General features: G+C 46.3%; 1 protein-coding gene and 1 long non-coding RNA gene across 8 annotated transcripts in view; one reads left to right on the plus strand and one right to left on the minus strand.

Moving 5' to 3' along the window:
• Positions 1-27,703, plus strand: part of LOC140425249 (RNA-binding motif, single-stranded-interacting protein 3) — a 2,012,293-nt gene that overhangs the window by 1,582,308 nt on the left and 402,282 nt on the right. The gene's annotated exons all lie outside the window — the stretch shown is intronic.
• LOC140425252 (uncharacterized) overlaps positions 1-27,703 on the minus strand; it is a 152,095-nt gene that overhangs the window by 12,582 nt on the left and 111,810 nt on the right. The window contains exon 2 of the long non-coding RNA XR_011947799.1: positions 4,413-4,510. This is a non-coding gene — a long non-coding RNA (uncharacterized lncRNA). The remainder of the gene's footprint in view (positions 1-4,412; positions 4,511-27,703) is intronic.

The following is a 27,703-nucleotide window of genomic DNA, read 5'->3' on the forward strand; positions in this document are numbered from 1 at the left end:
AGTGGTTAAAGTTAATACTGCAAACAAATTGACTTATTAACGAAAGCAACATGGTTTTGTGAAGGGGAGGTCATGTCTCACTAACTTGATTGTTATTTTTGAGGAAGTGGCAAAGCTGATTGAAGGAAGGGCAGTGGATGTTGTCTACATGGAATTCAGTAAAGCCTTTGACAAGCTCCGTCATGGCAGACTAGTACAAAAGCTGCAGCCGAACAGAACCTTAGTTAGGCCACATTTGGAATATTGCATACAATTCTGGTCACACTACCAGATGGATGTGGATACTTTGGAGAGGGTACAGAAGAGGTTTACCAGGATGTTGCCTGGTCTGGAGGGTATTAGCTATGAGGAGTGGTTGCATAAACTCATATTCTTTTCACTGGAAAAACGGGGGTTGAGGGGTGGCCTGATAGAGGTATACAGAATAATGAGTGGCATAGACAGAGTAGATAGTCAGATGCTTTTTTTCAGGCTGGAAAAGTCAATTGTTGGGGACATAGGTTTAAGGTGTAAGAGGGAAAGTTTACAGGAGATGTGCGAGGCACATCACAGAGGGTGGTGAGTGTCTGGAATGAGCTGCCAGGGGAGGTGGTTAAAGCAGATACAATATCGACGTTTAAGAGGCATCTTGACGAATATATGAATAGGATGTGAATAGAGGGATACTGATCCCGGAAGTGCGTAAGGTTTTAGTTTCAGCAGGTATCATGATCAGCACAGGCTTGGAGAGCCAAAGGGCTTGTTACTGTGCTGTACTGTTCTTCTTTGTTCTTTGTCTGGAATGCACTGCCTGAGTGTGTGGTGGTAGCAGGTTTAATTGTGTGATTCAGAATGGAATTAGACTGTTATTTGAAAAAGAAGAATGTGGAAGGTTATGGCCAGAAGGCGGGGAATGGCACTAGGTGAGTGTTCATTTGGAGGACTGGTGCAGACAAGGTGAGCTGAATGGACTCCTGCACTGTAACGATTATCTGATTCTGTGAACTGGTGGTTAATCTGAGAGTGCATGCTTTTTTCTTTAAATTGCACTGGTGGGAGATCCTTCAGCTGTCCGTGCTTTGGGGAGAGCGTTAGCTGGAGCAAAGAGGTTAGAAATGGCAGCTCAGGTATAAAATAAGCTTTACGGAGTAAATGCTGACGTGATCTGCCTACTCTACAGATTTCAGTGTATGCACCTAAAACTCAACCTTATTGATCGCTCCGAACAATAAGGTCCTCACCCGAAGTGTGCGTCGTGTGTCGGCATCATTGTGTGACCAAAATGTCATCTGTAGTGCTGAAGCTACGGGCATTATGAAGCTAAATATTGTGACCAATCTGTCCATGCCGACTGGTAATGGTAGAGCACCAGGCAAAGGATTAGCATGCCCTGTCAGCAGATAGGAGGTCAACTGGACCAAAGGGACAAGCTTGTTAAATTTCTGACGTAACTGGGGAATACCCCCAAACATGCTACTAGTTTACCGCCTAGATGTCGGAGACTCGGGTTGAGACTGTGAACCACCATACGCCATAATTTCATTGACAAATTTGATTCTGCACCTGCATCACAATATATCGCCATAAGGCGGCACGGCAGCGCCTTGGTTAGCACTGCTGCCTACAGAGCTGAGGACCCGGGTTCGATCCTGGCCCCATGCCACTATCCGTGTGGAGTTTGCACATTCTCCCCGTGTCTGCATGGGTCTCCAGCCCCCCCCCCCCCACAACCCAAAGATGTGCAGGGTAGGTGAATTGGCCATGCTAAATTGCCCCTTAATTGGAAAACAATAATTGGCCGCTCTAAATGTAAAGAAAAACATATATCGCCACCCTCCTTGCTGCCCAGACTTTCAGGCCCATTATATTCAACACAGATCATGATCATAAGTCTTTGCATTTCCCTCTATTGAGAAATGTTGCTCAGAAAAGTAGGAGAAACAGATTTACAGGATGCAATTCTCCCAACCAGCCGATAGCGCATTTGGTGGCAGTGAACCCGGCGGGAACCAAAAGATTGGAAACATCTGGTGCAAAATCATGTTGCAGTTCTCCAAATGGCAGACTAATGGCAAGTCACTCCTCCTGCTTCTCACTGACAGCTGACACACATGCCATTGATATTTGTTTGCATCTCATGAATGCTCATTAAAACATTTGGTTGCCACCATTCCGTCAGGCCTTTCAATCTTGCGTCATGCCAGCGGGAAAGGACGTCGGAGTCAAAGCTATTTGCTAATGTGTGGCATGCATAAGGCGGTCCTTATTTCGCCAGAGATTTCTGAGTGAATACAACAACTTCCTGCCGTGGTTATGCTCTGCTCCTGATGCACTGTTCATCACTCTGCCAGGACTGATTAGTTCCTGCCTCCACCTTCTTGCTGAGCTGGTCTTCATGGACAGCGCCATGCCGCTGAACGCAAGTAGCCTCCTGCCACCGACCTGGATTTCCCCCCGCTCTTTCACCCCCCCCCCCCCCCCCCCCCCCCCCCCCCTCAAGTGCCACACACCAGTGTCTATTTGGACAGGACTGTGCCCCAAGTGTCACCAATGTCTATCTGGACAGGACTGTGCCCCCAGTGCCAAACTCCAGTGTCTATCTGGACAGTACTGTGCCCCCAGTGCCAAACTCCAGTGTCTATTTGGACAGGACTGTGCCCCCAGTGCCACACTCTAGTGTCTATCTAGACAGGACTGTGCCCCCAGTGCCAAACTCCAGTGTATATTTGGACAGGACTGTGCCCCCAGTGCCAAACTCCAGTGTCTATCTGGACAGGACTGTGCCCCCAGTGCCAAACTCCAGTGTCTATCTAGACAGGACTGTGCCCCCAGTGCCAAACTCCAGTGTCTATCTGGACAGGACTGTGCCCCCAGTGCCAAACTCCAGTGTCTATCTAGACAGGACTGTGCCCCCAGTGCCAAACTCCAGTGTCTATCTGGACAGGACTGTGCCCCCAGTGCCACACTCTAGTGTCTATCTAGACAGGACTGTGCCCCCAGTGCCAAACTCCAGTGTCTATCTGGACAGGACTGTGCCCCCAGTGCCAAACTTCAGTGTCTATCTGGACAGGACTGTGCTGTGGGACTCATGCAGCCACAGAAACAAAGGTCTGAAATTTGACTGGGTGTGGAGTGTAAGGTGAGTCCGGCGGGTGATTGATGTGCCCTGATGAAGATTAGGGGAAGGAGGGCTGTAAAAGTGGAGGGGTGAGGAAAGGACGAGGGCTCACGATATAGGCAGAAGGGCAATAAAGTGGATCAAGAAGGTGAACAATGGAAGGCAGAGGAAAGACCGAGGGGAGGGAAACTGGACCCTGAAAAGGCTGCATGAAAAGCTCACAAACAAGGGGGATCAAAGGGATTCCACATCATTTCCTGGAAGTTGATGCACAAAGACTCCAGGTGCAGTGGGTAGTGGTCCAAGTGGGGCATGAATGCCTCACGGATGAAAGGCTCAGGGGGGAGATGGTTGAATAGAAGAACAGGCTTAAGACCATAAGACATAGGAGCAGAATTAGGCCACTTGGCCCATCGAGTCTGCTCCACCATTCAATCATGGCTGATATTTTCTCATTCCCATTCTCCTGCCTTCTCCCCATAACCCCTGATCCCCTTATTAATCAAAACCTATCTATCACTGTCTTAAAGATACTCAGTGAATTGGCCTCCACAGACTTCTGCGGCAAAGAGTTCCACAGATTCACCACCCTCAGGCTGAAGAAATTCCTCTTCATCTTTGTTTTAAAGGATCATCCCTTTAATCTGAGATGGTGTCCTCTGGTTCTAGTTTTTCCTACAATTGGAAACATCCTCTCCACGTTCACTCTATCCAGGCCTCACAGTATCTTGTTTCAATAAGTTTCCCTCTCATCCTTCTAAACTCCAACGGGTACAGACCCAGAGTCCTCAAACGTTCCTCATACGACAAGTTCTTCATTCTTCTTAAGGCTGCTAGCCTTTTCCCTGTGAGTTTCTGACATCCTGCACAGTCTGGTCAAGCCAGGTGTGCTGGAGAGAGTGATACGAGTGTGTTGGACTGGAATTTATATATGGCACCAGGACCTATGAGCACGCGTGCTGACAGGAGATGGACCAATCAACTGCCAGTCCGCCAGGTGGCTCAGAGGGGAATGCCCCTGTGCATAATTAATGAGATTCCAAGCACAGAATCTGGCACGGGATCCTGCTATTCTCGTCGGCAGGACAGATGCTATTGGAGTTGCTTGCCAACACATTTCATCTCAAAAGGGGAGAATTCCACCCATCGATTCTTTTCATGTCTTATTCAATGCGTGAATGATATAATACTTAGATTATCAATATTGAATAAACACATGACAATGTTTGAGCCAGTTAACTGCATAAATTATTCCAATGCAATCAAGTAATGCATTATGCCAGGTATGGTCAGTAAAAGCTATCCAATCACTCACATCTCAGTGATACTTTGCATCTCAGTTAAATGTTGCGCATGATTTGTGGAAACTGGGCATAGGTTCTGTGTCCATCACATTTAAGGAGCTGTTACCTGCTGGTGACAGAGAAACATTTTTCAATTAGAGATGTCACTGTATAAATTGCATTAGACAGGCCTGTGTTGCATGGATTATATATTACACGGGATCCATATGTTGGTGTCAGCTTTTACTTATATGGGCCATTACATGAGCTGGCTCTCACAAAAAGCACATCTTGGAAAATCAGGAAGCGCGCAGCTCCAATTTGCAAAGATGTCTTTCCTGTGGGTGCCAATGCATTACCCCATAAAAGGTACAGTTTATTAGGGTAGACAAAATACTCACTCAACATTCACCTGAACCTTAAATAATAAAGACTTTAACAGTTCACTGGCTGCCACAGTTTCTCCATATTTTGAATAGTAGTTCTTAATTTGTGAGTCTAGATTGGTGTGCTGATAAGCAAGCTTAACAACTGGAGGATATTGTAATAAGATTTTCCGAATCGCACTTGAGGGTAAACTTTCAACTGCTGACTGCTTATTTTTTCACTGAAATAACTGAATTGTGACTGCGTCCAAAGAGTGGGCATCACCTGATTATGTGTTAAACATGATTTCACACCAACCACACATCCAGGAAGTGGAAGCCTTTGTGTTTGTGGTAAATCTCACCAATAGGTGAGGTGTCCACAAAGCCATGTATGTGCTGTTAATGTCAGCCTGTACTACATGGGAACCCTTGTGAGACCCATTTGACCACCACAGAATCCCTACAGTGCAGAAGGAGGCCATTCGGGCCATCAAGTCTGCATCGACCCTCCGAAAGGGCACTCTACCTAGGCCAGTTCCCCTGCCCTAACCTGCACATCTTTGGACTGTGGGAGGAAACTGGAGCACCCGGAGGAAACCCACGTAGATACGGGGTGAACGTGCAAACTCCACAGCCATCCAAGGGCAGAATTGACCCCGGGTCCCTGACACTGTGAGGCGGCAATGCTAATCATTGTGCCACCGTGCTTCCCAGAATCAACATTCAAGCCATTTATATGGTCACTTATCATTTCCATCCAGCCAGGTGGGAGGCTGTTTTGACATGCATATTGTCTGCTGAAAAAGGAGAAGTACAGCACATGCTTGCCCCATTTCTCTAGGTGCCGAGTGACCTAGCTGAATGATCTGTAAATAGATTGCTGGAACCCTCTTCAGAAAAGTAAGTGTCATTTTTTTCAAATGGTTCTTGTACATCCTGTTGTACAAATTATTTCCATATCACCATCAACCACGTCTACCCCACTGTCAGATCTTTCTTGCCATCAAGCCAAATACGGAACCTTGCTGATTTTTGCCTCAGTGCCAATGGGCACTCGCACAACTCAACAAAAAAGTGTTAATGAGGAGACCATCCGAAAGAGATGGGTTTGCCACCAGCATGCCTATTTGACGTCTAAACCATAGGTCCTTGCCAGTGTCTAAGCATGTGCACTTTCTGGTAACATTGTGGGATGGTTTTTCACCTCACCAGAGTTCAGCATTACAATGGCAAATTATGGCATCTCAGATGCTGCCCTGTTGAGATTAACAAACTAATCACAAACCAAAAATGGAAGTTTGCCCCTTCTGATCCTGCATGGTTTTAGTTCCAGGTCATAGTCTTTGTAGTGACCTGTACTTCTGTGCATACATCTGCACATATACCAGGGACCACAGCACAGATGTAACAGCTACAGCATCACTAGAGGGCAGCATCAGAGATCGGTATAAAGGGTCCAGCCCAAGGTAGGATCGGTCTCTTTCAGAAGCACAGGGCTAGTGAGCAGCAGCAGACAGAGACAGCTCAGCATTGGCAGTTTACCTTCGCTTCACTGGTCATACCTCTTGACTGTATTATATCTAGTTAAGCTCTGGAAACAGAACGAACCCGCTGAATAAAATATTTGTGTTAACTGGAAGTCTACAATCTTAATTCAGATTTAGAGAATAACATAGTCTTCTACCCAGGGAGTCATCAGGATAACTGTTTGAAAATAATTTGATCCTAATTAACTCACATCTTCAGTGTGCCCTTCCACCAGATGTTGCCAAGCACTCTCCAGGTAACTTGCAAGGAACGTTGGGTGCAATGTTTAAGATTTTAACCTGCATGTCCATGCCCCTCCTCTCCATAAAAAACAATAATTTGCGAACGTATTGAGCTAATACAGTGCAGGCCAGTGACTTTTGAAACAATAAATAACTCTGCCTGCAACATTCCTTTGTGACAAGTTGAAGCTGTTCAATGTGGGATTTGTTGCAAAGTATGTTTGTGAGGCTACAAAGGAGTTGAAGAAAGGAATTTGTCACATTCTTATCTCTGACATGAATATTTTAAGAAACCTCCGGCACTTTGAAAGTAACAAGCAAGTTAATAATATTGCAAGCCCAGTTTGTGACAAAAATTACAGTTTGAAACAGCCTTGTGAAAATTGGCCCCAAAGTGTGACGTGGGGCTACAATTATAGAAGGACCTCATAAAATGCTTCATGGGGTGGGGGACTTGATCCGAGGGATGGAGGGAATTTAGAAGAGGATATATAAACAAAAGTGCTGCACATCCAAATCATTTGGGCCTTGGTGGCACCACCACTATCCCTGCTATCTTTCATAATTTATGGCATAGCAAAAACTTGTTCAGAACTTTTATCTTTTTCAGCTGCAATTGGACATGGCCAGAAGCAACATTCCCTGCTTTGTAACAGAATTGATTTGAAAACTGGTAGAAATGTATGACCGTATTCACCTTGCCCCACAGTCCTCCTGTAAATTATTGTAGCATAGACAAGTCTCATGCGGTCCAAAGCCACAGCAGTTTAATAAATGTAGCCTTCAGCTGAAGATTAAGTTCAACCACTTCCCCCTTTATTCTGTCCAAAGGGTTTTGCAGATGCTGACAAAGCAACAAAATTGATCCCCTTCATATAGATTCCCAACCTTCTCTGCCACAGACTTGTCAGGCCATCTGTTTAACAGTGTTCTCGCCAGCAGTCACTGAAATGGCTTTCTATGTTGGAAATATTAGTTTGCAGCAGTTGAACGCACAATAGTCTATCACGTTAGAATGTTCCATGAAATAGCCAGTGGGCCATTCCTCAAATTGAATTACAGGTTGTTCCACATGGAGAACTGTCTTGCAGAGCAAGGCAACGATATATCATATTTTCTGTCCATTAAGCAAGTTCTACTTTGTTTACATCGGATAGTGCAGAGAGGAAGAGGGAGGAATGTAACCATGGCAAATGGTCTTATTCGATACAATAGATAAGAAACAAATAAAGAATTAGGGACTACAAAACTTGCAAAGTGCTCCAGCATATCTTTTGCCTTTTCCGCACTGCTTAGAAGCAATATTCTCAGTCATTGAATTAAAAACCTTGTGCATGCCCCTCACACCTCACCTTTGAAAAGTGTTGCAAATGTAAGTGTGGCTTCAGGATGTCACTCTTTCAGAGCTTCATATCTGATGGGCAAAAAATTGGTTGAAACAAATTTAAAATGTCAAAAAAACGCTAAGGAGGAATGGGTAACTGGCAGAAAATCAAATTGTACACTTTTTAATGATCAAGTTCACAAATACCGCAAAACCAACCAATTAAATTGTTCAAATATATTTCTTCATACTGTCTTTTATGTATAAAATGAAATATTTACAATATCACAAATACAAACTCCTCCATAGTCTCTCTCTTTCTCCCCCCCCCCCCCCCCCCCCCCCCGGGCTATACAGGTCTGTCTCCCTTTCTGCTCGGAGCCGGGGGTTTGAGTTGGTAATGCCACCTGTACCCCAGGAATTCCAGACACTGGACAGATCAGTGAGAGACTGATACAACATAGCTGGTGCAGTTTGTCCCATTGCTGCTATTGAAATCCTGCATTTAGAATGATTAGAGAGTGTGGACTGGATTTTTGCTGAGTGGGGTGACTCTGGAAGCTTTCAAAAATTATGCCTGGGACCGATTCCAGAATTGCCGACCCATTCCCGGGTTTCTGATTTTCAGGAGTGCCTTTTAAGGGTGCGGAAAGGTCTGGGTTCAAATTTTCCACCCTACACTCCCGACCTGGCTAGTTCCGTTGCGTTTGGGACAGGCATGTCGTAGTCCTTGCAATTTATGGAGTCAGGTGGGCTTCCCAAATAATCGTGGCACATGGCATCTCAGACGTGTCGTGAACCATGGTCTGCATGAGGGGACCATTTGAAAGGTAAAGTCCTCCTCATACTCCCCATATCATGGTATGGTTCCTCATGCCCCCCACACAAGTGTTTCCCCGCAAACAACCCCTACGCTCCGTCAACTTTAGACTTCTAGTGTCCATTCACTCACAGCAGCCTCCTTGGCAGCACAGCTTTCAGGTGTTAAGCCTTTCTAGCTCTCTTTCCAAATGTCTTCATCTTGATGCTTTTCCCTTATCCTTTGAAAACTTTAACACTCAAAAATCTTTATGAATCGTGAATTTGTTCACCTCTCCTCTTTGCTTTGTTCTATTCTATATGAAGTGCCCAAGGATGTTTCATTTAACTGCAGGTTATGTGCAACTGCAAGCTTTTGCTGTAAATAACTGGAAATAAGAGTTTTGAGGGAGAGGTGAACCAAAAAAGTTATTTGCTTACTTAAATTGTAAGCAGTGGCAGGTAAATAGTGGGGCCGTATCTTTCTGAATCATTAAGATGATAGTGTTGGAAATGTTTGGCCAGTGGGAGGGAGCAAGTGTATGAAGGAACTCTGGCATGACTCCAGCATGGGGTGGGCTATGTTTCAGTGTGGAACCCAAGCTCACGATCTTGTTGGTTACCCCACAAGTGGAACATGGAGCAGGGGTGGGAGTGTGGTCATTCCAGCTGTCCATGCCCTTTACATTAAAAGCTAACTCTGGGCACGTTCCTGGGAAATTTACCTGACATGCCCCAGTAGGTCCAGCAGGGAGCAATATGCACTGAGAAAAGGAATAGTTTCCAATGTGGATCTGCTGAAGGTCCCAAAATTTTAGAGGAGAATGTTAATTGTTCCCAGTGCGGTTGACTATCATTCTAAGGGGTGCTCTGCAAGTCAAGGAAAGATTATTCTTGCCTTCCCCTTGGGCCCAATTTAGGCCTCCATATTGCCAAGTTACAAGTGTGATTGATTTTGCTGAATAGCTTACTGTCCCTTCCAGCAGTTTTGGGACAAGGTCTGCTGCATAAGAAAATGACGGGCAGAAGTCATGCCTCGTCGACACACTCCTGCCTCTTAGACAGTTTAAAGCTGTAATATTTTCCGCAGTTAGGTGATCCATTGCTTCAGTAAATTGGTCGGATTGTAGCAATGGGTGAACGGCTGGTGCATTTATACAGCAGCTGGATGATGATAAACATCAGGAACCGCACTACACTGGACCACCCATGAGAAACACCACAAAGAGCTTTAGTGTTTTATTAATCTCTTTGAACACCTCTTTATGGGGAGGGGGAAGATCTCAGTTGATGCAGAGCATTTTTCATGTGTCTTGTCACTGTTTCAAGTTTTGCATCGAAAAGTGAAAATTTATGTAATGTGAGGTTTCCAAATCCTTCAAAACAAAATAAAAGGATGTAGGATCTCTTCGTGATGAGATTTGTGATGTGGCTGTGAGGCGGAATTTATAAATCAGACTGACTGACTCATGGAAAGTCTTGGTTTCTCTCTAATTGTTTGACGATTTGAAAAGAACACTAACTTCCAGATCTTGCATTGATTAGATTTTATTGGGTTATTATTGCTCAAACCCAACTTATAAGGGTAGTTTTTGTATTTTGTGAGGTCCGTGTCACTGGTGATAGCAAATTGATCATACTTGTTGAACAGTATATCTTTTTTTAGTTTACCGTGATGTAACAGGGATTTCACCTTAGCCTCCCAAATAGTTGAATTGTGTGATACTTAACCACCTTAAATACCCATATAAAACCAACATCCAGGCTCATTCAGGACAGGACATTTTGGGGTCATTTTACAGGATTACACCATTCAGTAGAGTGCATACAGGCGTGCTCCGCTCCTGATTTTACTCCATTCATTTTAGTTCACAGAAAATCATGGATGCACATGCCCAGGTTCCCAGTACGTACTTCTGAGCTGGTGAGACTCCAAGCAAGACACACAGTGCTGCAGTGCAGCTGCTAGATTTTAGTAATATTCAAAAATGGAATACATCGATCTCTCAGTGCTTTCATGGTGGTTTATTTTTGTTTAGTTCATGTCAGGTGCCAGCTTGTCTTTGTTAACAGCACTACCTTCTCAGAGCCAAAGGTTTATTGGATCATACCCCATTCCTGAGCATAATCTAGGCTGTTGCTGCAGTGCAATCCTGAGGGAGTGCTTTGTTGTTGAAGGTGAGCCATTTAACTGAGGATTTAAGATTCCATGGCACTACTTGAAGAAAAACAGGTCAGCTTTCCTCCCGGAGCCAACACAGGCACAACTGATTAGTAGGCCATTCTTTCCCTTGCCTTCTGTGGAATCTTGTGTGCAAAATGGCCTATCAACATAATAGTCACTACACATTAATGTAATTAATTGAATGCAAGCATGTTGGCACATTCCTGAGCAATTAAGGCATATAAATGCAAGTCTATTTGGCAGGCAAAAAAAGATATTGTTCTTGAAAAGCCTAAGAATAGACACTGTATGAAAAATAACCTTCTGGGCCCATTGAGACTCATCCCACTTGTCTCTATAAATAATGCACCCAGCTGCATTGTGAATTAGGCTGGTGCAAGTTCTGTTACTAGACATAGCACCTGGCTTTCAAAGGCACAACACTTTTTTTGGCCTAGGCAATATAATGCAGAACTTGCATTGCTAGCAGATATCAGAAAGAAGGGGACAGTCGCAATGCTTTGCTTTATACATTTAAAAAATCCCGAAAGCAATCCAATTTCATTTTATCAATAACCACGGACCCTCATGGTAATCCTTCAATCTTAGGCTCCTTGGTTGAATCATCAAGAGGTGTACTTGAGCCAGCACTGCAATTTAATCCTATTTGTACAATAGGATTTCAACGATAAATTGACTTTTGATATTAAAGGCATTTCTTATAGTGCCTCGTTGTTGATCCCCACATAGACCGCTTCATTGGTGTATCAACACACCCATGTAAGAGAGTACGAGTGACTGAGGCTCGCTTTAAAATATCACAAAGAGAGTGGAAAATGAACTGCTTTGGCTTGAACTGTCTCTTTAGGAAACACATGTTTTTGATCTTTATTTGATCTGCGTAAAGGGTTTCTTTGTCTGGAAGGGGAAGCTGCAGCATTTCCCCGAACGCAACATACTTTGCAGCATTCTCACCAGACTGCCTCTTCCGCTTTTTCTTTTGTCTGGATGTTGACATCCACGTTCGTCATTCACTCGATGGTACAATGGTGATACAGTGTGAATAGAAGCTATTTCATGAGGATTAGGATAGGCCCCCAGCCCTCCCCGGTGAAGAATATATATCCGTCATCCTCTACTTTGTAGCAGGTGGTTGCAGAAAGCTGTTTGTCAGGTTTTACAAATCATTGGTAGGGTTCAAAGCATTCCTGCTGATTTTTAGTAAAGTACGGCATGTGCTTTGATGTGTAATTTTAACCTCCGTATTCACCCAGGAGCTTGCTGGACATCAATGAAAAAACTGAGCCATTTTGTTTAGTGGTCATTCTGCTTCAACTGTAATGTTTGGGCTTGGTGAAGAATTATAATCGTTCAATTCCAGCTCCAGAGATCAGTGAGATTTAAGTTGATTTAGTTGATATTTTGTATTCTTATTTATAAAGGCAGTCGACTACCAGTGGGAAAACAGTGGTTCTATTTTTCTTGTAAGTCAAGGTGCAGGGCAGAGCATATGATACTTAATAAAATTCTCTGGCTTGTTGCAGTCACTACCCCATTTTAAAAAGCAACAGTGTTTTTCACAGTCTGGAAAGGTTTGCCTACATCTGTTTTCTGTTAGTCTCTAATCATCTTCCAATGTGACCTTCCTTCCCCTCCTCACTCTTCCAGAACATACAGTTCTAAGACTCGAAATGTGTCTTCCAGGTGTTGAGGTATCAGATTGGCAAGCAGCTGAGACAGTCATAGAGATAAACCTGGAACACTTATAGTATTCCAACTCTGCACAATCAAATATACGAAGGCTTTTTGCACACTCACACATGCACCCATTCCTTCACTCAAGATTGGTTTAGATTTTCAACACATCAGTTATTAGACATTTAAGCCAAAAGATCCATTTTCTCCCCTGTTCACTTTGTGGAATCCATTTTTTCCCATAGGTCTCCATTTATGTTGCATCATCTCAGGGGAGGCATATGGACCTTCCTGTGGCTGTCCTCGGTGCCCCTCCCCTCCCTGATCAGCTGGCAGGAGGTGTGCTCATAGCGAGGTACACATTTTCTATCCTGTCAAGGTGGAAGACTGTGTAGCTTCTCGAGACTCCACTGGAGAACCAGATATGTTACCCCTTGAAGTCTGATAAATATTGAACAAGTGCCAGCTGCTTCGCACGTTGGTTGAAAGTCTGGTGATATGCCAACAGCTTCTTGAGGTCACATTTAAAGAGAAGGTATGCAGGCAGCATGGTGGCGCAGTGGGTTAGCCCTGTTGCCTCACGGCGCCGAGGCCCCAGGTTCAATCCCGGCTCTGGGTCACTGTCCGTGTGGAGTTTGCACATTCTCCCCGAGTTTGCGTGGGGTTTCGCTCCCACAACCCAAAGATGTGCAAGGTAGGTGGATTGAACATGCTAAATTGTCCCTTAATTAGATAAAAAAATGAATTGGGTACACTAAATTTAAAAAATTTAAAAATTAAAACAAATTTTTTAAAGAGAAGGTATGCTTTGCCAAAATATAAACCTAGAAGCAGACCTACTGGTCAGAAATCGGTTATCATCGTGTCCCCTCGAGGAAGAATGATAGTTGCGTATTAAAACTGAATCCCTATGATTTAACAACTTGGGGCGAGATTAAGCTATTAATATAGATACTGTTTGGTACTATAATGTGGCAGTTTTATCTATTTGAATTGATCACTAATCGGTCCCAGAGGGTTATTTCAGTAAACAGTAGCAATGTAGACAATGAGAGCAAAAGGAACCAGCAGGAGTGGCTCAAGTGTCTGCAGTGGTCCCACAATTGGAATTGAAGCTCTTTCACACTCATTCATGTCTTGCATGTTACCTAGTAATTTGGTGCCAATTAAAGCTTGGTTACATTCATCATGTTACCATAAGTTGTTTTGCCAAAATTTGTGATCATCCTTCATAAGGTTAGGAGTGGAACTGCTTACTGTTACTGGGTTATGGGGATAGGGTGGAGGTGTTGACCTTGGGTAGGGTGCTCTTTCCAAGAGCGGGTGCAGACTCGATGGGCCGAATGGCCTCCTTCTGCACTGTAAATTCTTCTATGATACTGATGACTCACTGTATATTGCTTCATTCTGTTAATGACTCTTCTGATAAAGACACAAGCAAAATACTGCGGATATTGGAAATTTGGAAGCAAAACAGCTGCAAATAAAAACTTAAAATGCTGGATATATGAGGCAGGTCTGGTGGCATTGGTGGAAAGAAGCAGAGTTATTGGGATGGATGTTCCCAGAGTCGTGAAGACCAATCATGATCTTACTAAATAGCAGTAGAGGCTCAACGGGCTGAATGGCCAAACTCTGCTCCATTTCTTATGATGTCATGATCTGATGATCTGCCCGATAGTTCTGGTGGAAGATCCCATCAGCTTAGAGGGCCTCAGTAACATAAACTTCCTGAGCCTTGGATATCCGAGAAATCTCCTGATGCTGCTCTCTGGCTTTGGGTCGGCATCCTTGAAGCTAACACAGTGTGGTAGTATGCATTAGGGGTCATGTGGGACTGTGAAGCCGTGATGTCATTGGCTGACAGATCCCGGGTCCTGGTTGGCTGTTGACCTCTAGCTCCGCCCTGAAGGCAGAGTATAAGAACCAGGAGTTCTCCCCCACAGGCCAGTCTGCTACTGAACTGCGGGGAACAAGTCACGCTTAATAAAGCCTCATCGACTTCATCTCTATTCGTCTCTCGTGAGTCTTTGTGCGCTACAATTTATTAAGCGTGCTTAAAGGACTATGGAGCTCAGGATCATCCTGGAATGCCTGAGGATCAGCCCCCACGCAGTGAACTCAGCAGCAGTTTTCAAACACTGGCAGACTTGTCTCGAGGCCTACCTCAGAACGGCCCCCGGCCGGGTCACAGAAGACCAGAAACTACAGGTCCTGCACTCGAGGGTAAGCCGGGAAATTTTCCCTCTCATCGAAGACGCAGAGGATTTCCAGACTGCGTTCGCAGCACTAAAGAGCATCTATGTTCGCCCAGTGAACCAGATCTACGCACGCTACCAACTCGCAACGAGACGGCAAAGTCCCGGAGAATCGATAGATGAATTCTACGCCGCGCTACTAATTTTGGGACAGGCCTGCAGCTGCCCGCCGGTAAACGCGATGGAACACACAGACATGTTAATGCGTGATGCTTTTGTGGCTGGTATGAACTCTTCCCAAATCCGCCAAAGACTTTTAGAAAAAGAGTCGCTAGGACTCTCAGAGGCACGGGCCCTTGCACCCTCCCTGGATGTGGCTGCGCGAAACGCCCGCGCCTACGGCCCCGACCGCGCGGCAGCCCCTTGGGCTCCGTGGACCCCCGTCGCGACAACCCCCCCCTCCCCCCCACCCCACAGGCTTGCGCGGTTCAGACGCCAAGTCGTCCCGGGGGAGCCCGCTGCTATTTCTGCGGCCAGGCGAAACACCCCCGGCAGCGCTGCCCGGCCCGCTCAGCGATTTGTAAGAGCTGCGGGAAAAAGGGTCATTTCGCGGCTGTGTGCCGGTCCCGGGAGGTCGCCGCTGTCCCCGGAGAACAAGGAGTCCTGCGCGCTTCTAACGCTCCCCAACCCCCCCCCAGCGCCCCATGTACGACCCGCAGGCGCAACCAGTTTGGGTCCCGGCCACCGCTGTCCAGCGCCCCATGTACGACCCGCAGGCGCAACCAGTTTGGGTCCCGACCACCGCTTTCCCCGGAGAACAAGGTGACCTGTGCGTTTATAACGCTTCCCAGCGCCCCATGTGCGACCCGCAGGCGCCGAAATTTTGGGTCCCGGCCACCGCGAGGGGAGGAGGGGCGCCGCCATCTTGGGACCCCCAGACCTGTGCGATGCATGGGGATGGCCATTTTGTCCACCCCCGCCGCCATCTTGTGACCCCCTAGCCATGTGCAATGCATGGGGGCGGCCATTTTGTCCACCCCGCCGCCATCTTGGATGGCAACAACGGACCCCAGTGTCGACGGCTCCACGGGGTTCGAGGAAGACGCTCAAGCACTACGATCACGCCTGGCCTCAATGACGCTGGACCAAGCACGGCCCCGGACGCTGCAGACGACGATAACAACGGTGCTGATAAACGGGCACGAGACACCATGCCTGGTCGACTCCGGGAGCATGGAAAGCTTCATCCACCCCGACACGGTAAGACGCTGTTTTTTGACCATCCGTCCCAGTGGGCAAAAGATTTCCCTCGCTGCAGGATCCCACTCCGTACAGATTAAAGGCTTCTGCATAGTGACCCTAACGGTGCAAGGGAGGGAGTTTAAAAACTACAGGCTCTACGTCCTTCCCCAACTCTGCGCGCCCACATTACTGGGATTAGACTTCCAGTGCAATCTGCAGAGCCTGACCTTCCAATTCGGCGGCCCAATACCCCCACTCACTATCTGCGGCCTCGCAACCCTCAAGGTTGAGCCCCCATCCTTGTTTGCAAACCTCACCCCGGATTGCAAACCCGTCGCCACTAGGAGCAGACGGTACAGCGCCCAGGACCGGACATTCATTCGGTCCGAAGTCCAGCGGCTACTGAAGGAAGGCATAATCCAGGCCAGCAACAGTCCCTGGAGAGCACAGGTGGTAGTAGTAAAGACAGGGGAGAAGCAAAGGATGGTCATAGACTATAGCCAGACCATCAACAGGTACACACAACTAGATGCGTACCCTCTCCCCCGCATATCCGACATGGTCAATCGGATTGCCCAATATAAGGTCTTCTCCACCGTGGACATCAAGTCCGCCTACCATCAGCTCCCCATCCGCCCAAGTGACCGCAAGTACACAGCCTTCGAGGCAGAAGGGCGATTATACCACTTCCTAAGGGTCCCATTTGGCGTCACAAACGGGGTCTCGGTCTTCCAACGAGAGATGGACCGAATGGTTCATCAACACGGGTTGCAGGCCACGTTCCCGTACCTCGACAACGTAACCATCTGCGGCCACGATCAGCAGGACCACGACGCCAACCTCCAAAAATTCCTCCAGACCGCTAAAACCTTGAACCTCACATACAACGAGGACAAGTGCGTTTTTAGCACAAACCGGCTAGCCATCTTGGGATATGTAGTGCGCAATGGGATAATAGGCCCCGACCCCGAACGCATGCGCCCCCTCATGGAATTTCCCCTCCCGCTCCGCTCAAAAGCCTTAAAACGCTGCCTGGGGTTCTTTTCATATTACGCCCAGTGGGTCCCCCAGTACGCAGACAAGGCCCGCCCCCTAATACAGACCACGACCTTCCCTCTGTCGACAGAGGCTTGCCAGGCCTTCAGCCGCATCAAAGCGGATATCGCAAAGGCCACGATGCGCGCCATTGACGAGTCCCTTCCCTTCCAGGTCGAGAGCGACGCCTCCGATGTAGCTCTAGCGGCCACCCTTAACCAAGCGGGCAGGCCCGTGGCCTTTTTCTCCCGAACCCTCCACGCTTCAGAAATCCGCCACTCCTCAGTGGAAAAGGAAGCCCAAGCCATAGTGGAAGCTGTGCGACATTGGAGGCATTACCTGGCCGGCAGGAGATTCACTCTCCACACGGACCAACGGTCGGTAGCCTTCATGTTCGATAATGCACAGCGGGGCAAAATTAAAAACGACAAGATCTTAAGGTGGAGGATCGAGCTCTCCACCTTCAACTATGAGATCCTGTACGGTCCCGGAAAGCTGAATGAGCCGTCCGATGCCCTATCCCACGGCACATGTGCCAACGCACAAATTAACCGCCTCCAAACCCTCCACGAGGACCTCTGCCACCCGGGGGTCACTCGGTTCTACCACTTTATAAAGTCCCGCAACCTCCCCTACTCTGTGGAGGAGGTCCGTACAGTCACAAGGAACTGCCACATCTGCGCAGAGTGCAAACCGCACTTTTTCAGGCCGGATGGTGCGCACCTGATCAAGGCTTCCCGTCCCTTTGAACGCCTTAGTCTGGATTTCAAAGGGCCCCCTCCCCTCCACCGACCGCAACACATACTTCCTGAATGTGGTGGACGAGTACTCCCGTTTCCCCTTCGCCATCCCCTGCCCTGACATGACAGCGGCCACAGTCATTAAAGCCCTTAACACCATATTCACACTGTTCGGTTGCCCCGCATACGTCCACAGCTACAGGGGGTCCTCCTTCATGAGTGATGAGCTGCGCCAGTTCCTGCTCAGCAACGGTATAGCCTCGAGCAGGACGACCAGCTACAACCCCCGGGGGAACGGGCAAGTAGAGAGGGAGAACGGCACGGTCTGGAAGACCGTCCTACTGGCCCTACGGTCCAGGGACCTCCCAGTTTCACGGTGGCAGGAGGTCCTCCCGGACGCTCTCCACTCCATCCGGTCGCTACTGTGTACTAGCGCTAACCAAACGCCTCATGAGCGCCTCCTTGTCTTCCCCAGGAAGTCCTCCTCTGGAACGTCGCTGCCGACCTGGCTGGCGGTCCCAGGACCCATCTTGCTCCGAAAACATGTGCGGGCGCACAAGTCGGACCCGTTGGTCGAGAGGGTTCGCCTCCTCCACGCGAACCCGCAGTACGCTTACGTGGAGTACCCCGACGGCCGACAGGACACGGTCTCCCTGCGAGATCTGGCGCCCGCCGGCAACACGCACACCCCCCCCCCCCCCCCCCCCGACACCAATCACCCCCTCCCTGCCACCGGCGCACCCCGCGAGCGTCCCCTTCCCGGGAGGATCGGTCCTCCTCCCAGGTCCGACCAGAGGTGAAGCTGAAGCAGAAACCGTAAGGCTCCCGGAGACGACAACACTGGAACAAGCACCATCACCGGGGCCGAGGCGATCGACGAGGACGACCAGACCGCCCGACCGACTCATGGCATCGATGTAACACTACAATGTTGTGGACTTTAACGAGAACTCTTTCTTTTTCCCCCTTTTTACTGTAAATTGTTCAAAACAAAAAAAAAACCTCTGTACATACTGTGATGACATGCAAAAGTTTTCCTCCCAGGACCAGCCTTGTAAACCCTTACCACCATACGAAGCACCACCCCGCCGGGTTCATTTTTAACAAGGGGTGAATGTGGTAGTATGCATTAGGGGTCATGTGGGACTGTGAAGCCGTGATGTCATTGGCTGACAGATCCCGGGTCCTGGTTGGCTGTTGACCTCTAGCTCCGCCCTGAAGGCGGAGTATAAGAACCAGGAGTTCTCCCCCGCAGGCCAGTCTGCTACTGAACTGCGGGGAACAAGTCACGCTTAATAAAGCCTCATCGACTTCATCCCTATTCGTCTCTCGTGAGTCTTTGTGTGCTACACACAGCTTGGAAAGAGAGAAGCCTGGGGAGTATTTTATGATCACAGAGAGGAGTAAACATAGAGCCATGGCCTACATCATTCCTGTGGAGTATGGAGGAGCACAGTGCCACTCCAAAATCACAATTTCATAACTTATTTCAGAAGGCTTCGTTTGTGTCCTGAAAGGTTTTATATTGGACAGAGCCGCCATGGGTCTTATTATTCTTGTTGTTCTTGGTGATAGAGGCTCATGACGCTTATGTTGTCGTATGGGGGTTTGTTGTGTTTAGTATGCCATTACAGGCATACGAATGATGTTTCACCCAGCAGATTTGGTTTTAAATGATTAGAGCCTCAATGCTAGCAAGCTGGCTTGTGGGAAGACGCTGCTATTGGACTGCATTTTCTCTATTGAATTTGGAAGATCTCGTGAAGGCATTACTGCTGCACTTCTCCATCTGTACGTATTCTGGTCAATGGTGAATATCCCATCATGCTCCTCACTTGAGTCTTGTAGATAGCGGAGAGAATTGAAGGGTCAAGACGTGAACCATTTATTGCAGGTAGCCGAGTAGCCTGTTAAAATGATATCAGTGTCATATGTACATAATAGGATGCCAAAGAGGTTCTCCCATTATTCAAATAGCATGTTGGCCGCCAGGTGTCACGTTAAATGGTGGCAGAATTGGACGTTAAATCCGCCAGTGCCATTTTAATTCCTCCACCACTCCTATTTTCACTTGACAGAGAGAAATGGCGGGATTGTCTGACCCCCCACCGGGTTGGAGAATCGCCAGGGGGCGGCGTGAATCCTACTCCGACACCGGCTCCGGTGCCGGTTTTCGGGCGGGGGCGGGGATCATGGCGCGCTGGTCGGGGGCCGTTGGCAGCGACTGCCCCCGGACAATTCTCCAGGCCCCCATGGGCCGAGCGACCGCCCGTTTTCGGCCAGTCCCACCGACGTGAAATGGACCTGGTCCATCCCGGTGGGACCTGGCTTGGAGGGCTGCTAGCGGGGTCCTCAGGGGTCGCGGGGGGATCTGGCCCGGGGAGGGGACCCCCACGGTGGCCTGGCCCGCGATCGTGGCCCACCGATCTGCAGGCAGGCCTGTGCTGTGGGGGCACTCTTTCCCTCCGCGCCGGCCTCTGTAGGGCTCCGCCATGGCCGGCGCGGAGGAGAAACCCCCTGTGCATGCGCAGGAAACATGCTGGCGGTTCTGCGCATGTGCCAACTCGCGATGGCCCACGGCGGTCCTTCGGCGTCAACCTTGCTGTCGCCGGCCTAACCCCCGGAGATGCGGAGGATTACGCAACTTCTGGGCGGCCCGATGCAGGAGTGGTTCGCGCTGCTCTTGCCGCCGGCGTCGGGCCATCCCGCCAATTGCAGGAGAATCCCGGCCAAAGTCTTCCCTTCTACCACCAATCTAGGGAATTTTACCTGCTGAGATTGTTAGGAAAATAATGAACACTACCATACAATTTGTGATAGTGGACATTGGCAATCCACTCTGGCAGGCGAGTGACATGGATTCATCTGTACTTTCTGTAATCTTGGAAAAAGGGGCTGGAGAATAATGCATATGAAATTCTAGTGATTGCTGGGGATGCAGCCAAGTCCTCCATTCGTTTAGTTGGGGTTTCAAAATTTGGGTTCCTAACATTCTGACGGGGCTGTGTTAGAACCTCTTGTAGCTGTCAGCTCACCCAGAGGCTTTTCAGGCTTAATAATTAACAACTTTGAGAACATGAACCAAGGCCTGAATTAATTTGAAGGCTCATTCCGATTCTACTGTGTGCAGTGGCAACATGCTACTGATGTGAAGTGAACACTGAGAAATACAACAACTGATTGTTTTCCTGTCAGTTTCTGTTGGAATAAACAAATCTCAAACACAACTTTGTGGTATTTATAGATTTTAGTTCATTGGAACCAAATCAGTATTTATGTTGGTGTGTGGAATCTAGTGAGCATATGTTGTTTAATGTACTGGAGCAAATCTATTCCCATCCGACTAGTTTATTTCGACAAAAAAGTGGTAGCAGTATTCCGCGCAGAGGTGTAAAGGAGGCCTGCTACCCTAAGGACTGTCATTTTGTTTTAATTATTTAAGAAGGTGTAATTACGTTTTGGTTTAATATGGATATTTGAAGATGTGATGCATTCTTTATGTTTCATGGCAACTGTACTGTGTCAAAACTCACCATCCTGTTGGTGCTTTTGCCAGATGCAGTCTGCTGTAAAGCAGTGTGTGGCTGGTAGGAATCTTGAGGTTGAGCATATGTGAGTTACACGGTGGAGGGAATGATCACGACACCCACCAAGTGTAGCTAGCGCGATTGTCAGGTCTCATTTACATGGAAACAGTGAGATGCCAATGCAATCTGAACACTGATGAACAGCTTGTCAGAAATCCAGAATCGAGTTGACAGAAATCCAGGACAATCAGAGTGGGAGGGCAGCAGACAATCAAGTTAATATTTGGAAGGACGTTTAGCAGAGTGCAGGAAGCCCAGTGAACATCAATCTATGCCAAAGTATCTTTACCTAATCTATTTAAAACCTTTCTTACCTACCTGCATTAGACCCAGGAATAATACTTTCCACGTGGTGGAGCCATGATATGCACAGCCGATGTTAGTCTTGCTGACTTGTTTTTATCAAGGCCTCCTCAAAAATGGCAGTGGTCCTCGTCACCTCAGTTGGTTTATGCTTTTTGCCCATCTCCCCACCACATTCATGCTGGAGAATGGAGCAGTTTTGAGAGACCAAAATCAGACTCGCTTGTGCAGAGTTGGAGCAATGTACAAACAGTAGTTTTGGGAGAACGATCAAGATTTAATCGCAAAAATATTTGTACAACAATCGTGAATGTAAACAGTTCTATTATCTTAACCTCACATATTTCATAAACTTCCAGTCACAGGTATGAAATGTCCACCAAAATTAACTGTGGCTTCAAAAAAGTGCTGGTGCTCATTGGTACTCTCTCTTGTCTGTCTATTTCTATATTGCTACTTCACTGGATGTTGGAACTCAGAATGTGAGTGCAACAGATAAAACTGAAGTGTTTTCGGATGCCTTCACACAAAATGTCAATGGACGACCCTGCTTGCCCTGTTCCAATGGTCCCCATCATCATAGATACTAGCATCCAATCAATTCAGTTCACTTGATGCCAATGAAAAGTAGCTAAGTGCATTGGATAGAATAGAGGCTCTGGGCCATTGCAACATCTATGCTAACTGGACCCCTAGCTGTGCGATTTTGGTGCAGTTATGGATTTGGGAGAGTGCCTAGATATGCTTCTTCAGGTAAAACAAGATAGATCTATCTTGCTGGATTACCATCTCAGTGCTGCCTTCTATTAATTAGTAAAGTGTCAGCAAGAGTCACCAATTGAGCCATCAAACAATACTTTCTCACCAATAACCTGCTCACTGACATTCAGTTCAAGTTTTGCCAGAAACACTCAGTTTCAGACCTCGTTGATGTTTTGATTGAAACATGCTGAAGATGAATGCCAGAGGAGAGAGGTGAGAGTCGCTGCCGTCATCATCCAGGCACAAGTACTGCGGCCATGCAAGGAGAAGGCCCACCACCACCATCTCATGGCCACTAGGGATGAGCAAATAATGTGACCGTGCCAATGTTGTCTATATCCCATGACAAAAACATAAAAAGGATATCGTGTACATGACTCCACCATTTGAACTTTAGTCATCCATGTGTTTTTTTTCCGAGTTGGGCCCCATTCCACTAACTTTAGGCTCTGTTCTTCACATCATAAGACATGCAAACCACATATTTACCCCCTCCCCCCCAACCCCCGCTTCTTAATTCATGTTATGAATAATAGAGAATCCACATGGGTCAAATTAATAAACATAGTATATGATTTTGGATTTCAATTAAAAGTGGTATTTTTGACATAAAACCTTGTATATTTCTGCCATTTGATACTTTCGAGTGGTTTATGGGCATTACTGCTTTAAAGAAGGCTCTTTCTGTTGCAGTGGACAACACATATGTTGAGTTAGCTAAATAAGATAATCTTTTTCAGTACATTCTTGCGTGTTCCATGAAATTAGATTATTGATATTAATTCCATGGACTATTCAACAGGAATTAAACTGCGGAAGGGATGGAAATATAATTAGAACTTTTCAGGCAAGCCCGTCTTTGCCAGATTCTGTACAAGGCCACAGGTGACGTGCAAATTGAAACCAAGCACAGTGAATAAAAATGTATGAGTTCAGATTGAGAGATTTCTTTTATTTCCAAATGTTTTTTAAAAAGTAATTTAATGTGCTTTATCTAAATTGAGTATCCACTTGGATTTCTCACTTTCAGTGGCATAGGTCTGTATGCTAAGTTGTACTCCACTAACCCACTTTGGAGAAGTTTACTGAAAGTGCAAAGCAATCCTGCAGAAACTAATGCAAATAGGGTTGGACTTTATTTGGAGTCTCAGATATGAGCCGCTGAATTAATGGGCATCCACATTCAATAGAGTCATGTTTGCCAGTCTTTTTAAAGGATGGAGATGTTGAGCAGAGGGTTCCTTACTGCACAATTCAAGCATGCCAAGGAATTATGGATAGACATAATAGCTGTGCAGCTTGGTAAAGTAAGCTCTCCTGCTGCTTAAATCCTCCCTTTGAATTAAAGGCACAGGCCACTTGCCTTAAAGATACATGTCCATTAATCATTCCATGAATCAAAAGCAACAGCAAAATAAAAGAAAGGGTAAAAAAGGGAATAAACAGGAAGGAACCTTACATTTTAATAACATTGTTGCTGGACATAGATATATATCCTGCGATTTGAAGAGAAATCTCCAGGAGGTCAGAGGGATGTTTCAAACAATGGTACAGTGGAAACTGCCGACTTCATTATTGGACTTTGCTCATGTCAGAGCTTTTCAACCCCTATTTCTATGTCTCAGTGATTCAATGGCATTAAAATGAAGTCAAATAAAGCAGCTCAAAAATTGGGTTCAGCAGGACCAAGATCATCAGATAACTCTCCAAGCAGCCTATTTGAAAGACATTAATTCAGTCAATGTTTTATCATGGAAGTTATAGATTTGAAATCTTAGCAAAGACTATGAATAAGCACATAAAATACCGTAATAATTTGGGGGTAGTTTGTTAACGTTACTCAGTGACAGAAGGTATAACTGGATAAAATAAGATCAATGAAATGACACAGGTGCTCTGTGGAGCACAATGGTTCCTGTGGTGCTAGGAGTGTGAAAATGTTGTCCGTGGGATGTGGCTGCTAAGCATTGTGTTATGGCACCCTGGTCTGGAAATAAAATTAGAACTTTTGCCAGATTCTGTCAATTCCAGCCCCACATGCCCTGGAGTCCCAGCAAAACTGAATGAACCAATAATTCTTATAAAAATACCCAAAGTCTTTCACCCTTGGCTGCCCAATAATCAGTCAACAGCTTTGTAAGTTTAAACACAATTACTGTTTATTTATAGGACTGTCATGAAATATGCAGTAAATTCAACTGGTTAACGACAAGCTAATACCTACTACCCACTTTAACTGTCCCACCTTCTACCCACATCACAAGACAGATAACCACAGGGGTGGAAAGGACTAAAGAATAATAAGGATGAAGGTCAAAAGATATGAGTCTTTGCTTCAGATGGTGGTTCTTTAGCACACTTTCTTCGCAGCAAGCTTGCTGACTAAAGTTTTTGATTTACAACCAGTAATGGCCTTCTTTGTAGAGTCATTCAGTCAGGGTCCCTGTGGTTTAGGAAAATGCACTACTCGCAAGCAGCAGGCTTTCTGGAGAGACACTTTCTTTCTCATCAAACTGGGACTTCAGCTTGATGTTTGCATTCGGGGCTCTATCTTTCTGGACTCTGCCTGCACATAGATTCATCCAGGCTCTCTGCCAGTTCAGAAACACCGCCTTTCTGGAGAAAAATGGAGAGGAGAGAGATTGGGTCTTCTCTCTAAGCTGTCAGATGTCAAACTGAAACCAAGCTGAAAACTTTGTGACTCTGAAACATTCCAGTGGGATCAGATCAAATGATCACCTATTACCGGGCAGAATACAGCCTTTTGGACCAATTCATTGACCATCAACCAAATCAATCAATCTGAGTCCCAACCAATCTCTGCAATTGGTGCCGGTCAGTCCACAGCTCCAGTTTGAACTAGCACAGTTATCTCTCCTGCTGCTGAAATCCTCCATTTGAATTAAAGGCACAGGCCAATTGCCTTCAAGATACATGCCCATTAATCATCCCATGAATCAAAAAGCAACAGCAAAATAAAAGAAAGGGTAAATAAGGGAATAAACAGGAAGGACCCTTACATTTTAATAACGTTGTTGCTGGTCATTGATATATATCCTGCAATTTGAAGAGAAATCTCCAGGAGGTCAGAGGGATGTTTCAAATGTACAGTGGAAATAGATATTGAAAGAAATAGTGCAATATTCTGAACTCATCATGAACTTTCCAAGGCCCCAAAAAATGACTAAGGGCACGACCCACTGGCAAATGGGGCGGTGATACAGCTGGTAGATGCCACGAGAGGCCTCTTCCGGGATCTACCCAGATCGCCACGCCTCGTGCGATCTAAGGGGATCTCGCAAGATGTCGCAATCTGGATCCTGCCCATTGTGGCAAATCTACATGTTAGACAGAGTAGCTAGTCTCACTCAAATATGCAGCTCGCCTGATCTACCCCAAGCATTGGGATTAAACCCCTTCACCTCGAAGGCCTTAGGTGAGCACTGTTCAGTTTCCCAGAAACTGAAAGCAAGGTGGAACGGCACTTTGGGGGTGGTGGGGGGGGAGGTCTCCGAGGGGATCAAAAGCCCCCGATGGCTGACCTCTGGGCAGGGTGGCACCCTGTGAGAGCCGGGAAACACCTGGCTAAACATGCTCGACACAGGACTCTGTTGCAATTCGGATAGATCGCGCCCAATATGTGGGTAAACACCGTTGTGGATCTCATGAAAAAAATCTGGCGAGAAACACCCTGCCTAACCTGCCAAAATGGCACTTTGAAATCTTTCCGTTAAATCGCATCCTCTGTTCCTTTGTTCTCCCTTCCAAAATGAACACTACCACAGGTTCCCACATTATACTTTTTGCCCATTTACTTAACCTATCAATATCTCTTTGCAAACCAGATACTGCTAATGTTCGGGATAGTTCATTTATGCACATCAAGACCTTACTAGTTGAAATTATTGATTTTCAGTGTTTCCCAAAGTATTGAATCATTCCAAAACTTTTCGGATGCGCAATGAATTTTTAAAAAACCAATGCAGACAAGACATATATAATGTAAAGTTATACAGCTTAACTGTGCAAAATAGTCCACTGGGAGCTGGATAACAAGCAGCAGTCCTTTTTACCTGTACTGGCCAGCAGATACCAGCTACAGGAAGATGACCTCAGTGGACATTGGCAGGGTGGTTTCAGACTCAGACGATGTATAGAACAATTGTATTTCTGTTAGTCTCTTAAATGAAGAGCAGTTTTAAAGTGTCTTTTAATGCAGTGCTTACCAAAATATCTCATCATGACAGTGTTGGGCTACTGCTTGGTTGAATACCATCCAATAATTATTTTTCAATGAATGAAGCACAATCTTTATTTGGAGATAAACTAAGGAAACAGAGAACTTTCATCTGATAGTATAATTAAGGTAGAGTGCTGTCAATCTAATTACGCTATATTCAGGTCAAAATATGAGCAATACGATTCCCTTCTCTCCAAATTAATCAAATTTCCTGAGGGTATTGGGAGATCAGCAAAAAGCTTTTAGCCATTTGGATACTGTCAAAATTGAATGCTAACATTATTTAGTAAAGGCTCATCATCTGACTTGAATAGTTTACTTTTCAGGAGGTCCTTACATGGCTTAAATCTCAGCTTTCCCACATGACAATACTGACTGACATAAATTTTGAAGCCATCAGTAATGAACAAACATTTTCTCTTTCAGAATGCTGTTTTAAAGACCAGGCTGATTTGTTTTTTAAATTTAGAGTACCCAATTATTTTTTTCAAATTAAGGGGCAATTTACATGGCCAATACACCTACACTACACATGTGTGGGTTGTGAGGGTGAGACCCATGCAGACACGGGGAGAATGTGCAAACTCCACATGGAAGTGACCCAGGGCCAGGATCGAACCCGGGCCCTCAGTCCTGTGAGGCAGCAGTGCTAAACACTGCACCACCCTGCCACCCTAATAAATTTAGAGTACCCAATTCTTTTTTTTTTCCAATTAAGGGGAAATTTTGCATGGCCAATCCACCTACACTGCACATCTTTGGGTGCAAACTCCACACAGACAGTGACCCGGCCTGGATCGATCCCGGGACTTCAGTGCCGTGAGGCAGCAGTGCTAACCACTGCGCCACCGTGCCGCTCCGAGGCTGATCTCTTTTTAACATAGTGAAGCCTAAATTCCTCAGACGCCCTGACCTGATGAATGTTATACAGAATTTACTATCACTTTGCTAACATGCTCAAAATTTTGATGCAAAATACCTCAGTTGTAGTGGCCCTGAAAATCTATGGTCCATCATTCTATTTTTTTTTAAATTTAGAGTACCCAATTAGTTTTTTCAAAATAAGGGACAATTTAGCGTGGCCAATCCATCTAACCT

The sequence above is a fragment of the Scyliorhinus torazame genome, chromosome 6 (genome assembly GCF_047496885.1).
Source record: "Scyliorhinus torazame isolate Kashiwa2021f chromosome 6, sScyTor2.1, whole genome shotgun sequence".
In the NCBI taxonomy this organism is placed as follows: domain Eukaryota; kingdom Metazoa; phylum Chordata; class Chondrichthyes; order Carcharhiniformes; family Scyliorhinidae; genus Scyliorhinus; species Scyliorhinus torazame.